We start from the raw sequence: 19,343 nt of genomic DNA on the forward strand, positions 1-19,343 counted from the left end.
AGTCTGGGGCCGGGGGGTATGCTGCTATCGAACCACACAAGTCTGGGGCCGGGGGGTATGCTGCTATCGAACCACACAAGTCTGGGGCCGGGGGTATGCTGGCATCGAACCACACGTGTCTGGGGCCGGGGGGTATGCTGCTATCGAACCACACAAGTCTGGGGCTGGGGAGTATGCTGGCATCGAACCACACAAGTCTGGGGCCGGGGGGTATGCTGCTATCGAACCACACAAGTCTGGGGCCGGGGGGTATGCTGCTATCGAACCACACAAGTCTGGGGCCGGGGGGTATGCTGCTATCGAACCACACAAGTCTGGGGCCGAGGGTATGCTGGCATCGAACCACACAAGTCTGGGGCTGGGGAGTATGCTGGCATCGAACCACATGCCACTTTAACAAACCGAGAAAAGCGCCACCTGATGAGGCGGTTTGCAGCCCTGATGCAGTTCTGGTTCAGCTGAGCTGCCGGGATGAGGGACAGGCCATTACTCCCACAGCTGGGGGTGTCCACTATCTCTTGGCCCCTTCCTCAGAAGATGTCTTTCCTTCCTTCAACAAGTATTTATCAAGGTGCCATCATGGGGAGGGGACACTGACAGTCCCAAGGAGCTTGCTACGCCACAGGAAAGCATGATAGGAAATTCAAATTCCAAGTTGAAGACCACCTGCTATCCTCCTGGAAAGTACAGCATGTTTTAAAAATAGAAAGCAAGGCTGAGTGCGATGGTGGCTCACGCTTGTAATCCTAGCACTCTGGGAGGCCCAGGCATGTGGAGCCCTTGAGCTCAGGCATCGGAGACCAGCCTGAGTAAGAGCGAGACCCAGTCTCTCAAAAAATAGAAAAAGTAGCTGGGCATTGTAGCAGATGCCTGTAGTCCCAGCTACTGAGGCAAGAGGATGGCTTAAGCCCAATGGTTTGAGGTTGCTGTGAGCTATGACGCCACCCCGGACACTCTACCCTGGGCAACAGGGTGAGACCATCTCAAAAAAATATAAGTAAAAAAAAATATATATATATAAGTAAATAAATTAATAAATAAATAGCAAGGGTTAGAGTACCTGACCCACCAGGCAGTGAGGAGGTCAGGAGAGTTCCTGGACTGGAGCACGCATGTCACTGAACCTTAACTTCTGAGAGCCCCGAGCAGGGCTCACTTCCCTGTTGGGCCGCGCAGTCTGTTCCACCTGCCTAAGCCCCACCCCCTTCTCCCACTGCTGACTTGCCACACGTTCTCCAGCCTGCATCACCTTCCTGCCTCCCCCAAACGGCCAGGTGCATCCTTCTCTGTCTTCTCACAGCCCTTTCTATTTTGACTGTTAAATTCACTATATAGAATTTAACCTTTGTGTGGTAAACTGATATAAAAGATTCTCAGCACAGCCATATGACATCGGCCGATGTCATTTCCCTTCCTGTGTATCTGCTTCCCCACAGGCTGTTTTTCATAGTTTGTATCCACGGTGGTTAATAAACATTCATAAAATAAGTGGGCTGAATTGTTGATCACATCCACCACACCGTTCCAGAGATTAGTAATGGTAAGCCACCATTACTAATAAGTGTGGCTTATTAGTAATGTGACATCTGACAGAGGACCACAGCCGCCAAGCTGCATTTAGTTCTAAGCACGCTCATTAGCAAATCAAAGAGTTGAAGAAGGAAATTTTACCTTCCTTAATCCTGCTAATAATGTAGTGTTAGTAAGCTATGTCGGATATGGAAAAACGCATAATTCAACTCCACTTCTTTTCTAGGGACATTCCATATTTTGTCATGTATAATGCACTTTTTTGCCCGAATTTTTGAGGAGAAAAGTAAGGATGTGCATTATACATACGTAATGCTAATTCCACATCTAGATAAATATTATTTATGTTCATGCATTACAGATGCAACCCTAGAAAGCAATAATGACATCTGTACGTAAAATAATACCCTAGAATACGTTCATTAGCTTCGTTAGACTGAACAAGGAACTTGCAATGAGAAAGGTTTTGGCCAATGAAGAGCGATATATTTCTTCTCTTCGTACACCATAGGCAGGAGCTAGCAATTTAGCTGATATTTTTACAAAAATTATTGGAAAATCTCTTGTAAAACGTCAACAATTTTTGTACACTGCAAACTTTAAGCTAACAGTTATTAAATACGGATGGTAAAGAGCACAGCGACCAAGCTGCTGAGAGACACTTGGGACCTCCCCCCAGACCGAGAGCATCATCAGACTGCAGAGGCAACAGTTAGAAAAGCGGCTTCAGACGCCGAGACCGAAGCATCCACATGAGGGAAACCTGCAAGGTGGTGGAGGTGGAGCCCTGGATTCTGGAGCTGCGTCAAACTGGGATCTCCGTTTCCACCAAGAGGACACAAGAAGAGGGTACGAGGGTTGCACAAGAACAAAAGCATCAATGATTCCTCAGGGGCTCCTAAATGGTGCTTTAACTTTATATAGAGCTTTATGCCTGAGAACGCAAACAAAATTTGCCCCAAATCTTCCAGCAGCCTATGAGAATGCGGTTTGAGAATTCCATTCTTACATTATCAACCTTTGGAGCAAAGACCACACTGTTCAAACTAGTGGACATGAGAAAACACACTTCACTGTTGTTCCAGCCTGTTGTGCAGACGGGACAAAGCCCCCACCTATGATCATCTGTAAAAGAAAAATGTTTCCAAAATAAAAGATTCCAAGTGGAGCTATGAAAAAGAACGGATGAATGAAGAAGACATCAAAATCTGGTTTAACAAAGTCTGGTCACAAGGCCTGGAGGATTACTTAAAAAATTGGTTTTGCTTGTTTTTGATCACTTCAGAGCCCAGATTATACAAAGTGCGGAAGCAGTGGCAGCAGACTTGAAAACCCAACTTGCTGTGCTACCTGGTGGGCTCATCGGCCAGCTGCAACCCCTTGAGGTGTCAGTCACCAAGCCCTTGACGGCCCTAATGAAGAAAGAGTGGACATCCTGGATGCGGTCAGCTGATAACGATTTAACCTACAGGCAGAATCGAGAAAGCTTCCACTGCCCAGGTCTGTGATTGAACCCCAAGATTGTGGAACAGTGTCAAGAAGGAACTGCAAACTAGTACAACCTTTCTGGAGGGAAGTCTGGAGAAACCTCAGAGCACTCAACCTAGACCTCCCATTGGATCCTGCAATCCCATTACTGGGCATCTACCCAGAAGGAAAGAAATCCTTTTATCATAAGGACACTTGTACTAGACTGTTTATTGCAGCTCAATTTACAATCGCCAAAATGTGGAAATGTGGGCCTAAATGCCCACCAACCCAGGAATGGATTAACAAGTTGTGGTATATGTATACCATGGAATACTATTCAGCCATTAAAAAAAATGGAGACTTTACATCCTTCGTATTAACCTGGATGGAAGTGGAAGACATTATTCTTAGTAAAGCATCACAAGAATGGAGAAGCATGAATCCTACGTACTCAATTTTGATATGAGGACAATTAATGATAATTAAGGTTATGGGGGGGGGAAGCAGAGGGACGGAGGGAGGGGGATGGGGCCTTGGTGTGTGTCACACTTTATGGGGGCAAGACATGACTGCAAGAGGGACTTTACCTAACAATTGCAATCAGTGTAACCTGGCTTATTGTACCCTCAATGAATCCCCAACAATAAAAAATAAATAAATAAATAAATGAATGCCATTTCTGAATGAAAAAAAAAAAAAAGAAAGAAATGCAGCATCAGCAATGCTATGGACAGCACCCCAGGTGATGAAATTTACCAGGATGAGGGAAGTGACCCTTCAGGCGACACCAGCAGTGTAGAAACTGAAGCGGACGACGCTCCTGATAGTGACAGGGATGGAAAGCTCTTGGCCGTTTATGATGCACAAACATCATAGATTTGTTACCAGTACATAAAATTCCTTGTATCTACCAGCTGTCCTGTGCTTTGTGAGTGTTATATAAAATTTCTTATACCATATGTTAAAAAATAAACACTAAAATTTCTTTATAATACAAAAAAAAGTATCTAAATATATAGAAATAAACATTTGAATTGAAAAATTGAAAGACTTTTTTCCTGAATGTTTGGGCCGAAACTGTGGGTGTGCATCATACATGGGAGCACATGCCACGCGGCAAAGTACGGTGTGTTGGTCGGAGATAGGCGCCAACCTTCACGCTTGAGCAGGGATTTCAAGGCCAGAGAACTTCTCTGTCTTCAGGGGCTAAGCAACCCCAGGAAAACTGCTTAACCTCAGTTTCCGCATCTGTAACATGGAGACAATACTGCCCCTTCAGGGGATTATTTTTAGAACTCTGGTGGCCTCTAACCTTCACTGTAGCCACCGCCATCACTGCCATCTCAGCTGTCACAAATGCCTTTGTCCTGGCTCTGGTTTTCTGTCTAAGTCACCCTCTTCCTGCCACCCACCCTCCTTCCATCCTGTGGTTCCAGTATTCCCAACTTGTCAGAATCATTTATAAAAATAAGAAATAAAGCAATGAATGTGACTCAGCTGGCCCCAGGTGGGGCCCAGGCAGGGGGGTGTGACGTGCTCCCAGGTGACCCTCACATGTAGGTTAGACCCTGCTGCCGAGGCCTGAGAGAAGGTGAGAGGCAGCTCCTGCCAGCCGCCAGCCACGTGTGCCCTTCACTCCCACCCTGACCCCGTTCCCCTGTGTGCTGGGGCACCAGACCCCCCCAGTCTAGCTCACTGTCACTTCCTTAGGTTAACCCCCTCCCGAGTTCTCCCCTCTAGTCATGGTCAGCTCAGAGCACAGCCCTGGGGAAGGAAGGCTGCCAGCCCAGCAGGACCCACCCACAGCAATCTCTTTCCTCCTGTGTAAGTTGGGGAACAAAGTGTTTTGAATGAAGGAAGTTTCTGGAAAGTTAAAATTTATAACTTAAATTGCCAAATAAGTAAAACAAAACTTTGTTTTGATGGTAACTTTCCAAGTGTCATTTGGACTTTCCTGCCTTAGTTAATGGAGCACATTGGATACACCACAGACAATTCAGGACCACCCTTCTGTTGGGACATGTGGGAGCCTCGATGACTACTGATCTTTTAACTGACAAGTCTTTCTCTTCCTACCTTGCTATCGATCACTGCCTTTCTACAGTTTTCCTGGGAAAGTAGACAACCAAGCTTTTTGTTTTTGTTTTTGTTTTTGAGACAGAGTCTCATTCTGTCGCCCTGGTAAACAGAGTGCAGTGGCACCATCACAGCTCACTGCAACCTCTAACCCCTGGGCTCAAGTGAGCCTTCTGCCTCAGCCTCCCGTGTAGCTGGGACTTCAGGTGTGCACCACCATGCCTGGCTAATTTTTTCTTTTTTGGGTAGAGACTGGGGTCTTGCCCTTGCTGAAGCTAGTCTCAAACTTCTGAGCTCAAGTGACCCTCCTGCCTTGTTCTCCCAGAATGCTAGGATTACAGGCATGACCCACCATGCCCGGCCAACGACCAACCTTTTGAAGTCTGTAATTTTAGCTTTCACATGCTATTTAAATAGGTTCAGTTGTAACATCAAATTAAGCTTGATAGTACACAGGCATTTAACAATAACTTTGCTCACTTTATCCTTCAGATTTGGGGCTGCGTTCCACCCGGTCCAGTCTGTCTCCACCAGACATGGATGACACCACCTCCTAAATGGGTGATGCATTTTAGCACACTTGTCGGTTTACCCTGAATCAGAAAAATGAACTTCTGTGGCCAGAAAGTACCTTTCTCTACTTCCAGCAGCTCCACCTGCGACGCAGTCCCCCTGCCCTGCAGCACACGACATTCTAAAGCGACTCTCACTGGAGTGGATGGTCCTACTGTTGTGCGGACCTCACGGCACCAAAATAATGTGTCAGCACTATTTCCATTTTCAGGTAATTTTGTGAAATGTTGGGGCAAATGACATCTCATATTCATGCTTAAAAGCAGTTTTAAAAAGAATGCGTGCACACACACACAAACACACGTGAAAGACGGCACCATCCTTCCTCAGGACTCTCCACTGTTCAAATAAAACTTGGTTTGCTCGTCCCAAGCCAAGTGACAGCCCAGGTTTCCCCCGCCAACACCTTACTATAAAGGGAGAAAAGGCGTTTTTTTGGAGCAGCTGGGTGTTGGGCGCTGCTCTTTCCATCCATTATGCCTCCTGCTCTACCCAGGACGTTTGCGTTCCACGTTTCTTCAATCCCACTGGGCAGGGTGAGACCCTGGTCTACACACAGGGACCCTCAGGGTGGCACTGGCTGTGCATGCAAATTGGCAAATTTCACATGCCTGTTTTGTTTAGATTTCAAAAGCAATCCCAAGTGAAAGAGGCTTTTCTGAAAACTTGAGGGTGACCTACGGAAGACAGCAGCAGGAAGAGATAAGGCGTCTCTTGCCCAAGAGACCTCAAGGCAAACGGAGAGGAAGAGAGATCAGAAAACAGAGTGAGCCCCAGCTAACCCAGAGAAGGGGCGGCTCCCAAGGAGGCGAGGGAAGGTGGGGGCAACAGGAGAGGGCCCGAGCAGCCCTCCATCAGTCAGAGCATCAGGATAGTGACAGAAAAAGAACAGCGGCAGCATGTTCTCGGGGTGACTCGCCCTTTCACCCACTCCCCTGGACTTAGAGTCCCCACCTGGGGACAGCCAGTGGAAGGGCAGCACTTCAAGCCACCCTGAGAGGCTTACTTAGAGATCAAGCACCTCTGCTTCTTCTCAAAACTTTCCAAAGGGCCTGAGCTTATCCTGAAGTTCTCCAAACACCCTGGTCCTCTATGTTGTCTTAAAATTTGACATAAATTTTGTGTGTTATATCATGGCATAACCCTGGTGGTTGTTTTGAAAAAGTTCATTTCCCTTGAATCTTCCAGCAACATGGACTCTTGAGTGAGGTGGCCACGTTTGTTCTGTACTCAGAGTGCCCTGGCACACCACAGACCAGCTCCAGCATGGGGCTCCTAGTCCATCCTGGACTCCTGGTCAGTGACATGGCCACATTTGTTCTGTACTCAGAGTGCCCCTGGCACACCACAGACCAGCCCCATCATGGGCACCTTGTCCATCCTGGACTCCTGGTCAGTGACACGGCCACATTTGTTCTTTACTCAGAGTGCCCCCGGCACACCACAGAATAGCCCCCGCATGGGGCACCTTGGCCATCCTGGACTCCCTGGCCCAGACCAGGAAACGAGGCCACTTGTGCTGGGACAGAGCGTGTGACAGCACAGCTCAGCCATTTGTTCTCCTAGAGTCAGGACACCACAAATGAGGGAGCTCTGAGTCTTGGCCGATTCAAGGGCGCACAGAGAGGAAGGACCTGGCCCCAGCAGCACAGGCTTTGTGTCTCAGCCCTGCTCCTCCAGATGTCACACTGCTACTCATAGTCCCCAAAGGTCTCTGGACGATGCAGCTACTTGGCCAGGGAAGTGGGTGAGGGGCTGGGCTGCACCATCTCTGGTGTTCACTAACCAACTCTCCTGCCTGCTGAGGCCATGGTGAGTCCTCCCCTTGCCAGGACAGATAAGGAGGCTGTGTCACAGTCCTGAATTATTATGAGGAAAATGCAGATCAAGGGCTGATCTGGAGCCCCAGGACACAGTTAGGCCCTGATCTCACAAGGCACAGCTTTAATGAGAGCTCATTTTCTCTGGGGAGCTGGCCATGGGAGCCGCTGGAGACCAGACCGCCTTAAAGACAAACCATAGTTCAGCCATTTGCAAAGGCGGAAGGGACAGCAAAGTGGAGGTAAGCCCTGCTGCAGCAAAAGTTGGAAAGACAATAAACAATGAAAAGAATCAAGCACATGTTAAGGTTCTCCCCCACCTCTTCTCAGACTTAACCCTATCACACCTCCAGAGATGGAGGCCAAATTAGGAATTCAGAGACACCACAAAACCTTCATTGTATTATTTGGTTTTAAGTAACTTCTTAGATTTCTATGATTCAAGGAGGGTTAAGATGGGAAATTTCTGCACATATCGAAACAATGGGAAGTCTTTTCACCCACAGAGAAAATTCAGGGAGATTTCAGGAAAAGCAGAATATGCAACTCGAGTATATGTGACTGGCTGACAATCCCGTACACGGCAAAGTCCTAGTGTACTCAGATATTCCTTGGCTCTGTGCCTCAGCTTCAAATCAGATTAGGAGAATAATTCATAAGCATCAGGGCCGGAGCCAGACTGCAATGAGATATGCTTCGTGCAGCGGCAACTGTAGGAGGTGCTGAGTAAAGAACGCTGGTCACCAAAGCGCATAAATGACCATTACAGCGCATAACACAGTGAGTTCCCATCTCTGAAAAATGGGATTTTTCTTTTCTGTATTTACTATGCAGAGTGTCAAAGAGGCCTTCTAGACAGCACATTGCCAAATCCTGCCAGATCCTCAGGCCAGGGGTCTCTGCACCTCCCTGCCCAGGCCTGCTGGGGACCCTCAGCCTGGCCAGGCTCTCTCAGCCTCCTGCTGTCCCAGCCCCTCACCATTCGTCCCCCAGTAAACAAGCATAGGTGTCAGTACTGTACTTCCCAGACCCAAGTGGGGGTAATTCCACCCCCAGGCATTTCAATACCCGGCCTGGGCAGAGCAGGAGGGTGCGCCCCTTCCGTGCCCCACGGTGCCATGCTCTGCTCCACACACCCCTTATCCCACCGTCTCCGAAGAATCGAGTTAGGTTTCTGTCTCCCCTTCCCCACAGCAGGCCCCTCAAAGACACTGGTGGTGCCTGGTTCATCTTTGTACCCCGAGACCAGAGAAGGGTAGGTTGAGTACCAGGTTTTAAGAAGAAATGCTGCAGAGGATTTCAATAACACACTTTCCCATGCCCATCAATCTTTGAAATTCTGGAAAAGGGTAAGGGGATAAAAGGAAGGGACAGAGGGACTATGGAATCCCAAGGAGGCCCCGGGGCTGCATATAGACCCCTGAGGGTCCAGCGGGTCTGGATGGGGAAACTTGAGGGTAGCCCAGGGCTGGATATGGAAACCCTACAGTGGGGGGTGGAGGAGGAGACCCTGGGGAGTTGATGCCTTACCTGGAGGGGGCAGGGAGGTAGTTTGGGGAAAGCAGCCCCTCCTGTGAGTGACAAGCACCAGGGCTTGAGAGGGAGGGAAAGGCTTGAAATACCAACAGCTGCTGGTGGGTGGGTGCTAGGAGACAAATGAAAAGCTCCTGAGGCCTGAGCGGTGGCTGCATCCACTCTTTGTGAAGGTCAAGAAAATGGAAAAATCAAATTGGCAGGTGGAAGCAGAAGCAAAGACTTACGTATCTGCTTATCCAGAGCAATTCCCTCAATTCCTTCTTAGCTGTGCTCACCTGTTTCCCCTCCCAGGGTGGCTCAACTTAGCGTTTGGGAAAGCCAGGCTGGCTGGGCAGGGCAGGGCAGGGCTGGGCCAATGGAGCAGATCCAGGCCTGGGAGGGGCCCCATCAGACCCAGTGGGGAATGGGAACTTCTGAAACCAACAATTCTCAATTCTAGGTGACTTTGCCCTTTTGGGGGATATTTGGCAACATCTGGAACATTTCTGGCTGTCACAACCAGGAGTGCAGAAACCCCTGCTGGCATTTAATGGGCAGAGGCCAGGAATGGTGCCAAACACCCATACCACATAGGACAGCCCCATAACAAAGACGTATTCGGCCCAAAATGGCAGCAATGATGGAGGAGATTGAGAAGTTTTGCTCTAAAGGAGTGTCACCTTGGGAAGACATGGCCAGAGGCCAGTAGATTAGGCAAACCTGATTGCCAGACTTCTGAGTGTCTAAGACATGACACACATTCAGAGCCCCGTCACAGCAGTGAGCACCCAGTGCTGTTGTGCAGACGGAATGACATGGGAGCCACTGTAGTGTAAGGTAGCTATGCATCAGAAAGCGTGTTCATGAGGGCGGGGGGTGTTCGGAGCCCGTCAGCACACAGAGCTAGAGGCAGGCGGAGGGCTCCCAGGGCTCCCAGGCTGGCCTGCTCCACACTTGCAAAGGAGGTCGCTCCTCATTCTCCCCCCCACTCCACCCCATCACCCCAGCCTTCCCCATGGCTGGAAAGAAAGGAGAGGGGAAGAGAAAGGCAGATGGCCTCCACTCGGGGCTCAGAGGCAGGCTGAGATGATGTCATTGAGCGTGTGCTGATGACCACTGCATCCCGGGAGGAAGAGGTGCTTGATCTGGGCAGATAGTTCTTTAAAATTTCATGAGCCTCGGTTAACCTCTGCCCGCAGAGAACTGACAGCTCGTGAGGCGCCCTTGGAGATGGGCAACAGATCAGATTTCACTCAGGGACCAATGCACTTCTCCTCATTCTTACTTCAAAGGTTGTCTAAGATAAGGGCAGGCAGAGACTTTAAGTTCAGAGACAGATCTGCTGAAAAGTCAACAAAAGGAAAGGAAGCCTCTGGCTCCACCCACCGCAGCCTAGGAACTGTGAACAGCACCGTACCCTCCGGAGTAAGCTGCTCAGTCAAGTGCAATCTATGTTCAAACATTGCTTTTGAGAACAGTTCATATTTAATTTAATGTATGTACTAGAATGTCACTCAGATATTTTAATCACAGGGCCCCTTTCTTTTGCCCAAAATCTCATGCTTCTGGCTAAACCCCAAGAAAAACAACCCTCCCTTGTAAACTATAGTAGCTTAAAAGCACTGCTATTAGTTTTTCTCTAAATTCTAAAACACAGTTTTCTCTTGCAGTATTTCTGCAGCTCTTAAAAACTACAGTGGAAGGTATGCAAGGGGAAGGTTTACAGCTAGAGATTTGTTCATTATTTCAAAAATATCAGTGGGGCTCAGTGGCACCACCCAGTAATCCCAGCTATTTGGGGAGCTAGCCCAGGATTTCAGGTCCAGACTCGGCAACTTCTTGAGACCCTGTCTCTAAAAAAATAAATGACTGCAGCGTCTGCTAGTAGGCTCTATACCTGGTGCTGGCGACAGACTGAGGAATACACCGCAGCCAGATGTGACGGGAGAGTCGCCCAGGGCTCCCGTCTCAGCTCTGCTACTTGTTACGATCATAGGTGAGGTGCTTAATCTCACTAATCTTCTGTTATCTGTAAAATGGAAAGTGATAATAGTTTCCACATGCTAGGTTTGTTATGAGGATAAAATAAATTAAAAAATCTGAAATCCATACACCGGCATTTAGGTGGGCTGTTACCCTTCTCCTACAGCCTCCTGTCACCCCAGGTCTCTGAGGGCCTCTGCAGGGCTCCTCCAGACTGAGGAATCACACAAAGCCTGCAGGAATTTCTGTGTCCAGCTTCAAAGTACCATGAAGTTTAAAATGCACCTCTACTCTTGTAGGATCCTACATGGAAATGACCATGAAATAGCAGAGGGCAGAGATTTGTGCCAGCAGGGTTATCAACAGCTTTGTGCTGGTCGCATCTGAGATTAAAATAACAAAAAATAAAAATAAATTAGGAGAACTTGCTCAATGTTTTCTCCAGAGGCTCTCCAAGCAGAGGAGTGTGGTTTTCCAGGCGAACTGTGTCTTGTTGCCCGTATAACTTTCAGGCTGAAGTGGAGGAAGCCATTCCACTGGAATTCCTTTCTGAGGTGCACGCTTGCTCCTGCTTTCCTTTGTCTGTATTTTGCCCTCCAATCTGGTTTGCTCTGCTCCTCCCTCTGACCCTGAGTCTTACCTTTCAGTCGCATTCATTTACTCTTTGACTCAGATGTACACACCCGTCGTCAGCCAGCCAGCCAGCCAGCCAGCCATGGATTCAACAAATAGTACTGATGGCACGTCTCAGCCACCATGCACCATGAACATAGCAACAGATGGGGGGAAATTGAGTGGGGGGAACAATTCTGCTGGTGGAGCTCCATAATGTCAGGACACACGAAGAGAAAGAGACAGGTGCTCACCTGTGTTAGGCTCTGTTGGTTTCTGGGGGAACTGCTATTCCTACATAAGGCTGAAAGCTATGAGGGACTGAAACCCACTTCTTTTTGTCAAAACAAGACACAGACCTGCAATGTGTCATGGGAAATCATCTCCAAAGGACACGAGAGTGATATGTGAGGTATATAATTTGATGCAGGCAGTTTTTCCTTGTTAACGGAGCCTATCCTAGGGCCGGGCATAGTGGCTTATTTCTGTAATCCTAGCACTCTGGAAGGCCAAGGTGGTGGATTGCCTGAGCAAGAGCAAGATCCCGTCTCTAAAAACTGTCCAGGCATTGTGGTGGGCACCAGTAGTCCCAGTTACTCGGTAGGCCAAGTAGGATCCCTTGAGCCCAAGAGTTTGAGGTTGCCGTGAGCCGTGACACTAAGGCATTCTACCCAGGGGCAAGAAAATGAGACTGTGTCTCAAAATAAATAAATAAATAAAATAAAGGAGTCCATCTTGGGGTGGCTACAAGTAACCCTCTATGAGAAGGAACCATGAGAGACTGTCTCACGCCACTTGTTCTTTCAGAAAGAGGACACACAAGGTTTCTATTCCTCTGTTTCCAGGGTCAGAAATCCCACTTCTTCCCATTAGTTAATTCGCAAATATTTACCATCCTTATGCTCAACCAACATGGGAGATACTAAAAATCTATAAGGTAGACAATAGTGAGCAGCTAACCACCAACTTCATCCCTGCCCAGCCTGTCTACACACGAAACTGTGGAGTGAAAAATGCATCCAATAGACTTGTCATTAACCAATAGACGCCTTGTTCCAAAGTTATCCTCCCTCGTCTCAGGGCCTCTTTCCACCCCGGTCTCTCGGTTAATGCCACAGCTTCTACGGGAAGAACTGGTTTCCTATTTATTGCTATATCCATAATATAGTGCCTGAGACATGATAGCAAAGTTATTTTTGAATAAATAATAAATGGACAGATGGACAGATGGGTGACAGGTGACTATGTGTGTGTAGGAATGAATAATGAAGGAGTAAAAGGCGGGACTTCAGGTCAAAGGAAGGAACAGATTCAAGGAACAACATAAAGACACACAACTGGAAGGGAAGGTTTGTGAAGCAAGAATGCATCTTGGAAGAGGACGAGGTAAATAGATCGTTCCCTGATATTGTTCAACAAAATTGCTTCTATTTTAAGATATTTCCTCTCTTTCGGTCATTGGGAGAAAATGGAAATCAGCCAATCACAGGAGCTCCTGGAGAACCCTAGGGTATTTGAAATGTATAATTAAATTGTAACTCGTTTGGCTCACAGTTGTAGCCATAGCACCAGACATAAAAGATACAGAGTGTTTCCTGAAGGACGCAGTTGGTGCTTTACGTCTCCTCTACCTGATACAGCCTTGGCAGCGCGGGTAGATCCTCTCCAATCCACACATGAAGCCAGATTTCAGGGCTCCAGCACCTACTTTCCAATAATTGTTTCCAAAACAATTATTTGTCTTAGACAAAGACTGATGAATCAGAGTTACCTGGGCTCTAGATAATGTTAGAAGGTTATTAAGCCCAGCTTGATCACTTAGGTTTCTCCAAGTATTTAGATGTCAAACACCATTCAGAAATGTGAATTCAACCTCCCTTTCAGAGCATAGCAGATCACACAAAATGTATCATGTTTGCCAAAGCCTCATCCCAACATCCTGCGATTCAAACCAATGTTGATGGTAGGAATGATTAGGATGAGCTTGGGGTTCCCCCAGTTCCTACTTGTTTAAAGTCTGGTCCTTAGTTTTTGAGCTTCAGCTAAAAAATTTTGAGATGGAGAAGGATTCTGTGTTCTATTCTTTTTTTTTTTTCTTTTTTGAGACAGAGTTCTCACTCTATTGCCCAGGCTAGAGTCCCATAGCTTTACCCTACCTCACAGTAGCCTCACACTCCTGGGTTCAAATGGTCCTCCTGCTTCAGCCTCCCGAGTAGCTGGGGCTACAGGTGCTCACCATCATGCCCAGCTAATGTTTCTATTTTTAGTAGAAAGGAGGTCTTGCTCTTGCTCAGGCTAGTCTTCAACTCCTGAGCTCAAGAAATCTACTTGCCTCGGCCTCCTGGAGTGTTGGGGTTAGGGGCAAAAGACATTGTTCCTGGCTTCTATTCTTCTAACAGTCTTCCTCATCCTGATCTATAAGAAAATGTTTGGCCCTTAATCTATACCTACTTCTTATTCTTTCAGCCAGTACAAAGTATACCCACTCTGTTCTATACTCATGACTGACTTCTCCCTGCTTAAGAAGCGCCTTGAACAATGTTCCACTTCTTATCATCCATCTCTGTTATCTGGGACACCCTCACCTTCTCTCATTGTCTGTCTGCCTTCCTGCCCTCCAAAACTTCAATGCCATCATCAAGTCTTTCCTACCAGCGTTCCTCTCCGACGACCCACACCCCCTTCCACATTCCCTTTACCTGCTCTCACCTCCTCTCCAGCTCATCACACGTCCTGCTACCCTGTTTGATGGAAATTAAACTTGAGAGCACAGGTTACAACAGCGACCTTGTTTGCCAGCTTCATAGCACCCAGGTACGGATGGTGGGATCCCAATACACTGAGGGCTGACTGAAGCTCTGGATGTTACTTCCCGGGTGTTACCTCCACTTTGATCATCTATGAGACCCTGCATTTACTTTACACTCATAGTTCCAATTACCTGCCCCAGGTCAAGGCTGCTAATTATTTTAACTCTACTCAGGATCTGAGTATCAGAAAGTGTTTTTGTTTGTTTTTGACTATGCTTCCAAAGGATTCTTGCCATTTTCTCTTTGAATTCCACTCCATGTGCTTTTCCTTGTGAAATTCCTAGGTCTGGAAGCTCAACAGTAAGCCCACCACAGAGCGTTCCCACCACAGACGCTCCCGTACATGGCGTTGATCTGCTTTGGAAGGTCATGCGGTAAATCTACATCCTTGTGGATCATTTTCAAGCTGGAAAAACAGGAACTTGGCTTGACTGCCTTCCAGAACTCTTGGCAAATATCAATAACCTACAACCCGACCATTTCTCTGTGTGTCCTAACGTGCTTTTCAAAATGTGTCATATTCTTTTTATTACTACTTTTCTATGTTTTATGCCCTTTAAACCATTCTCTTTACAACTCTGTTCAGTTTTGTGAATGCTATTTAACCCCATTTCCAGAAAACTATTTTATCTGAAATACTTGAGTCCTCTTGCCTCGTAATAAGTTTTAATAAGACATTGATGCTAGCACATCTAGATGAGGAGCTCAGAGAGCAAAACCTCATTAAAACCACCTCTTCTTCCTGCTTCTACCGGGCAGGGTGACTCTGAGGTTTCTAAGTAACGTTTTTGGCTTTAATAGCCGGAAGGTATCCTGAGGGCTAAGTGGCCTTCATAAATCTTAACCAAAATTACAGATAATTTTAAGAATCAAGGATGGGATTACTACTGTTTGATTTTATAAAGGCTCATTTGATAATTTGGGATGTCCATGAAACGAATGGTGCCTGCCAGCAAACATTTTCTTAGAGGTGCTGAACAAAAGCATTAATTTAACCTGCCAGGAGGCCCACTGGGACTATGCCTTTTGAAGAGATGTGTTATTTGATTCTAATCATATTTAATTTTGCTTAGTACCAGGTAGATAATAACTTTCTCTCATTTCATACTTTTTTCTAAAAATCATGTTGTTTCTCCCTGTGGAGAGCATTCAGAAGATTTAGGAGTTTTTACTTAGGATTCTTGATTTGCCTCAGTTCTCCCCTTCCCACCTAAACACACACACCCACCTTCTTTCTCCCTTCTCTGAAGATACTTCTTTTCCAACTAAGGATGGCTGACTTTAATCACAAGTGGATTGCTCTTCCACAGTTTTGCAAGAGAAAAGGTCTGTCAGCTCTCAGCTGAGTGACGGTGAACAGCCAGCGTCACCCCATCTCAGGACAGGACACAGAAAGGAAACTGAGCGCCCTCCTGGCTGGTTACCATTTGTCACTCAGCTTGTGGAACTCAGCTATCACCCCAAGTCAGTCCAGGCTAGAGCCAAGACCCCTCTTTTAAATATTGAGACTTCTAGCAAAGAGAGGCAGACAGTACCGTGTTGTCAGTGTGAATCCGCCAGCATTCTCTAAAACTTTATTTCAAGGATCTCACCCCCTATGTAAAGAATTAAGTGTTGCCTCCCTCTCAGCCTGGTCACAGGGTCAGGGTCACATCTTGAGAAGTGTTTAGGTTTCCTAGAAAAACAGAATTCAGACCCTGAATTCTTACATAAACGTCAAAGTAGACCCTTTTTGAATCCCTAGGTATGATGGAGAGAGGCGGGGCCCGACATTAGGTAATTAAAGAGGGAATTGCACATGCCGGTTTCCTTGACAATTCCCTCCTCCTCCCCTCCTGCGACAGGGAAAAACCAAAATGAAAGTGAGGAGGGGCCGCCAAGCCTCCGGGCCCCAGCGGGCCGCAGCCCAGAAGCCAACTGCGAACAGAGCGGCGCACATCAGGGCTGCCTCTCCGGTAGTATTTTTGTGGTTGCCATAGAAACGTCAGAGACGGAAGACCATGTTGCATGACATAAAAGAGCAGTATGTGACAGGGACGCTCTCCCGGCTTCTTCCACGGCAAGGAAAACGCTCCGACCCTGGGAGAGGGGTGGGCGCAGGGGCGCCGAGAAGGGCAGCTGGAAGTCATAGGCCGGGAAGGAACGCTCACCCGCCGCGCACAAAGCCGCGCTCGCAGTGCCAGGGCCACGCGTCCCAGCGCCGTGCGCCCGGGCCACCCCGGCCACCTCGGCCACCTCGGCCACCTCCGCGCCGCTCCGGCTACCCCGGCCACCTCCGCGCCGCCGCCCGCCCGCTCCGCCCGAGCCCACCCCGCCGGCCCAGCGGCGCGGAGCAGCGGGCGGACCCCGCGGCCACACCCAGCGGGAAGGTGCCGGAGCGCGGGCAACACCTACCTCCTTCCTGGCAGCCCCGGGCACATGGACTTCGCGATCGGAAACTGAAAGGGAGCCGGCGGGTTCAGAAATTGCCACTGGTTTCTAGGGGCTGTAAGTCAGCCAACGCAGGCCGGGGAAAGCCAGACTCCACCCATGGGGTGGACCCTTCGGGAAGGAAAAGAAGTGGTCCTCGGCTGACGTCTCTCCCCACTCATGTCACTTCCTTTTAAAGCTACAAGTGAGCAGCGCCCGGGAGGGAAGGTCGCGCTGGTGTAATTCGAGTCACTGCCTTCCCCTCCCGATTAGCGTAAGGAGGCGCTGGGGTCGGCTTCGCCTTTGAAATCTGGCCGGGGAATCGACCAGCATCCAAAACAAAGCCCGCAGACGCGCCCTGCTCTCCTCCCTTCTCCCCAACCCTGTTGCGTCCCCGCGCCCTGATGGCCACTCCGACCTCAGCGCCCACAGACTCCAGCCCGGTCTGGGTTGCGACGTAAAAATCGTCCTCAATTGATTCACCTTTAATTCACCCAAGTATAGGTTCCATTTGTCCGGTAAAATACCCACCCACAATCTCAAATGCGCCCTCACCTCTCCTCGGCCCGCCGCGCTGGAAGGAGGCTGCGTTCCTCTCCTCCACAAAGGAGGAGGGCGAGGATGGAAGAAGCCTGCAGGCCAATCGGGGAGTTTCTCCCTCCGAGCCCAGGCACCCAGGCTGGTTCCCGCTGCACGCGCGCGCACACACTCACGCGCACACACACACACTCCCGCGCGCACACACTCATATGCACATATATGCACACACGCACATTAACGCGCGCGCGCACACACAGGCACACACGTGCACACTCACACGCGAGCACACACATGCGCACACTCAGGCGCACACACGCTCCCTCACACACACACATGCACATGCACGGGCATTCACACCAGGCCTATTATAGAGGGTCTTGGCAGAGCTTTACCATAAAATAGTGTGATCAGAACTTTAAAAGGAGGCAGGCTGGTGAACGTCCGGAAATGCCAAGTCTCCAATACTCCTAGAAAATTATTTTAATCTCAAAATGGTTAAGAAATATGTCCTTCAAATGTCATCTGTGACAGCCATTGTCACTAATAATATGTGAGTATTTACATTTGACTCCCAGGTTTATTCTGTTCTTTAGGTGTTCACAGTCTATAGGGGCAAATAGCCAGAAGCCATCCAAGGAAGGTGTCAAAGACAGTGTGTGATGAAGCCAGGGAGGACAGGAAGGTCTCCATCCGTCATCCAGCAGCAGATGGACTGGGTTCTGCAGGGAGGGTGGCATGTTGATGGGACAGAGGAAAGGTGAAACTAGGGTGGGGAACAAAGGACATCAGGGGCAGAAAAAGGATCAGAACACAGAGCCCGTTTGTGGCAAGAGCTTTTTTTATCCACGTGAAAATAAATGTGATCACATAGTAATGCTTTTAAGGATGTTTAGGAAAAGTTCCTGCAGCTAATGCAATTTTTAAGAGTTCTCTCATAACTTTTCTGATGCCATTTTTATAACCTGTTCCTAGGCTTGGTAGAAATTTTTACCAGGGCTTTTCAAAGTATTCTTCAAATAAAGTTAGACTGTTTTTCATAGTTGAATGTTGAATGGGAACGTATTACAAAATCTACAAATTGCATACGTTTGTGCTATGTTTATTACAGGTACAGTCAATTATTTCGATGGAAACAATAGGAATTGTAAAATATTGGCAATTGCAACTCATTCCCATCTTGAAACGTTAATGTCTTCATTCCATGACTCTGCCTGTAATTATTATTATGCTTATAATTGCTAACATTGTCTAGATCAGGTGTCCTCAAACTTTTTCAACAGGGGGCCAATTCACTGTCCCTCAGACGGTTGGAGGGCCAGACTATAGTTAAAAAAAAAAAAAACAACTATGAACAAATTCCTATGCACACTGCACATATCTTATTTTGAAGTAAAAAACAAAACGGGAACAAATATAATTCACACCGTTTCATGTGGCCTGCAGGCTGCAGTTTGAGGACGCTTGGTCTAGAAGATGTTGCTCAGTCTCAGTAATCTCAGAAACAGCTGAGAAATATGGGGGAGCGGAATTACTTGTAAAAATTTCAAGTAGAAGTAAATGATCATGGGTGAAATCCTGCTCACTTCATTCAGAGTTCCCTGCAGAGTCTATCCTTATTTTATATGCCCTTAGTTAGCTGTTTTGATCTTAACAAGATATTGTGAACATTTCCAGGTCATTACCTAACACTTCAGTTGAACAAATATTTATTGAGTGTCTGTGGTAGTTGCCGAAGACGCAAAAATATGAGTATGGAATCAACATTACCCCAAAGTGCTTAAAGTCTTAGGAGGCAGACATGTCAACAATTAGGATACAGTGAAACAGTAAGAAATGAATACTGATAGTTGGAGAAAGTCAAAAAAATTTAAAAATGTTAATAGACAAAAGGCATAAACTGAGAACTCAAAAAGGATATGTAAGTGGCCAGTAAACAAACCGAAAAAGATGCAGCCTTACATATAAATATAAGCACAAAGGCAGAGTGTCATTTCTTTGCCTAGTC

General features: G+C 47.6%; 1 protein-coding gene across 3 annotated transcripts in view; it reads right to left on the reverse strand.

Annotated features, from left to right (window-relative positions):
* AGPAT4 (1-acylglycerol-3-phosphate O-acyltransferase 4) overlaps positions 1 to 19,343 on the reverse strand; it is a 139,625-nt gene that overhangs the window by 95,241 nt on the left and 25,041 nt on the right. The window contains exon 1 of one of the 3 annotated variants that reach the window (XM_053592212.1): positions 17,354 to 17,480. The exons of 1 other annotated variant lie outside the window; for it this stretch is intronic. The gene's annotated coding sequence lies outside the window, so the exon portion shown is untranslated. Of the gene's footprint in view, positions 1 to 16,783; positions 16,930 to 17,353; positions 17,481 to 19,343 lie in introns of those variants that run through there. One more of the 3 variants, XM_053592211.1, reaches the window with a different exon arrangement.

The sequence above is a fragment of the Nycticebus coucang genome, chromosome 5 (genome assembly GCF_027406575.1).
Source record: "Nycticebus coucang isolate mNycCou1 chromosome 5, mNycCou1.pri, whole genome shotgun sequence".
NCBI lineage: Eukaryota > Metazoa > Chordata > Mammalia > Primates > Lorisidae > Nycticebus > Nycticebus coucang.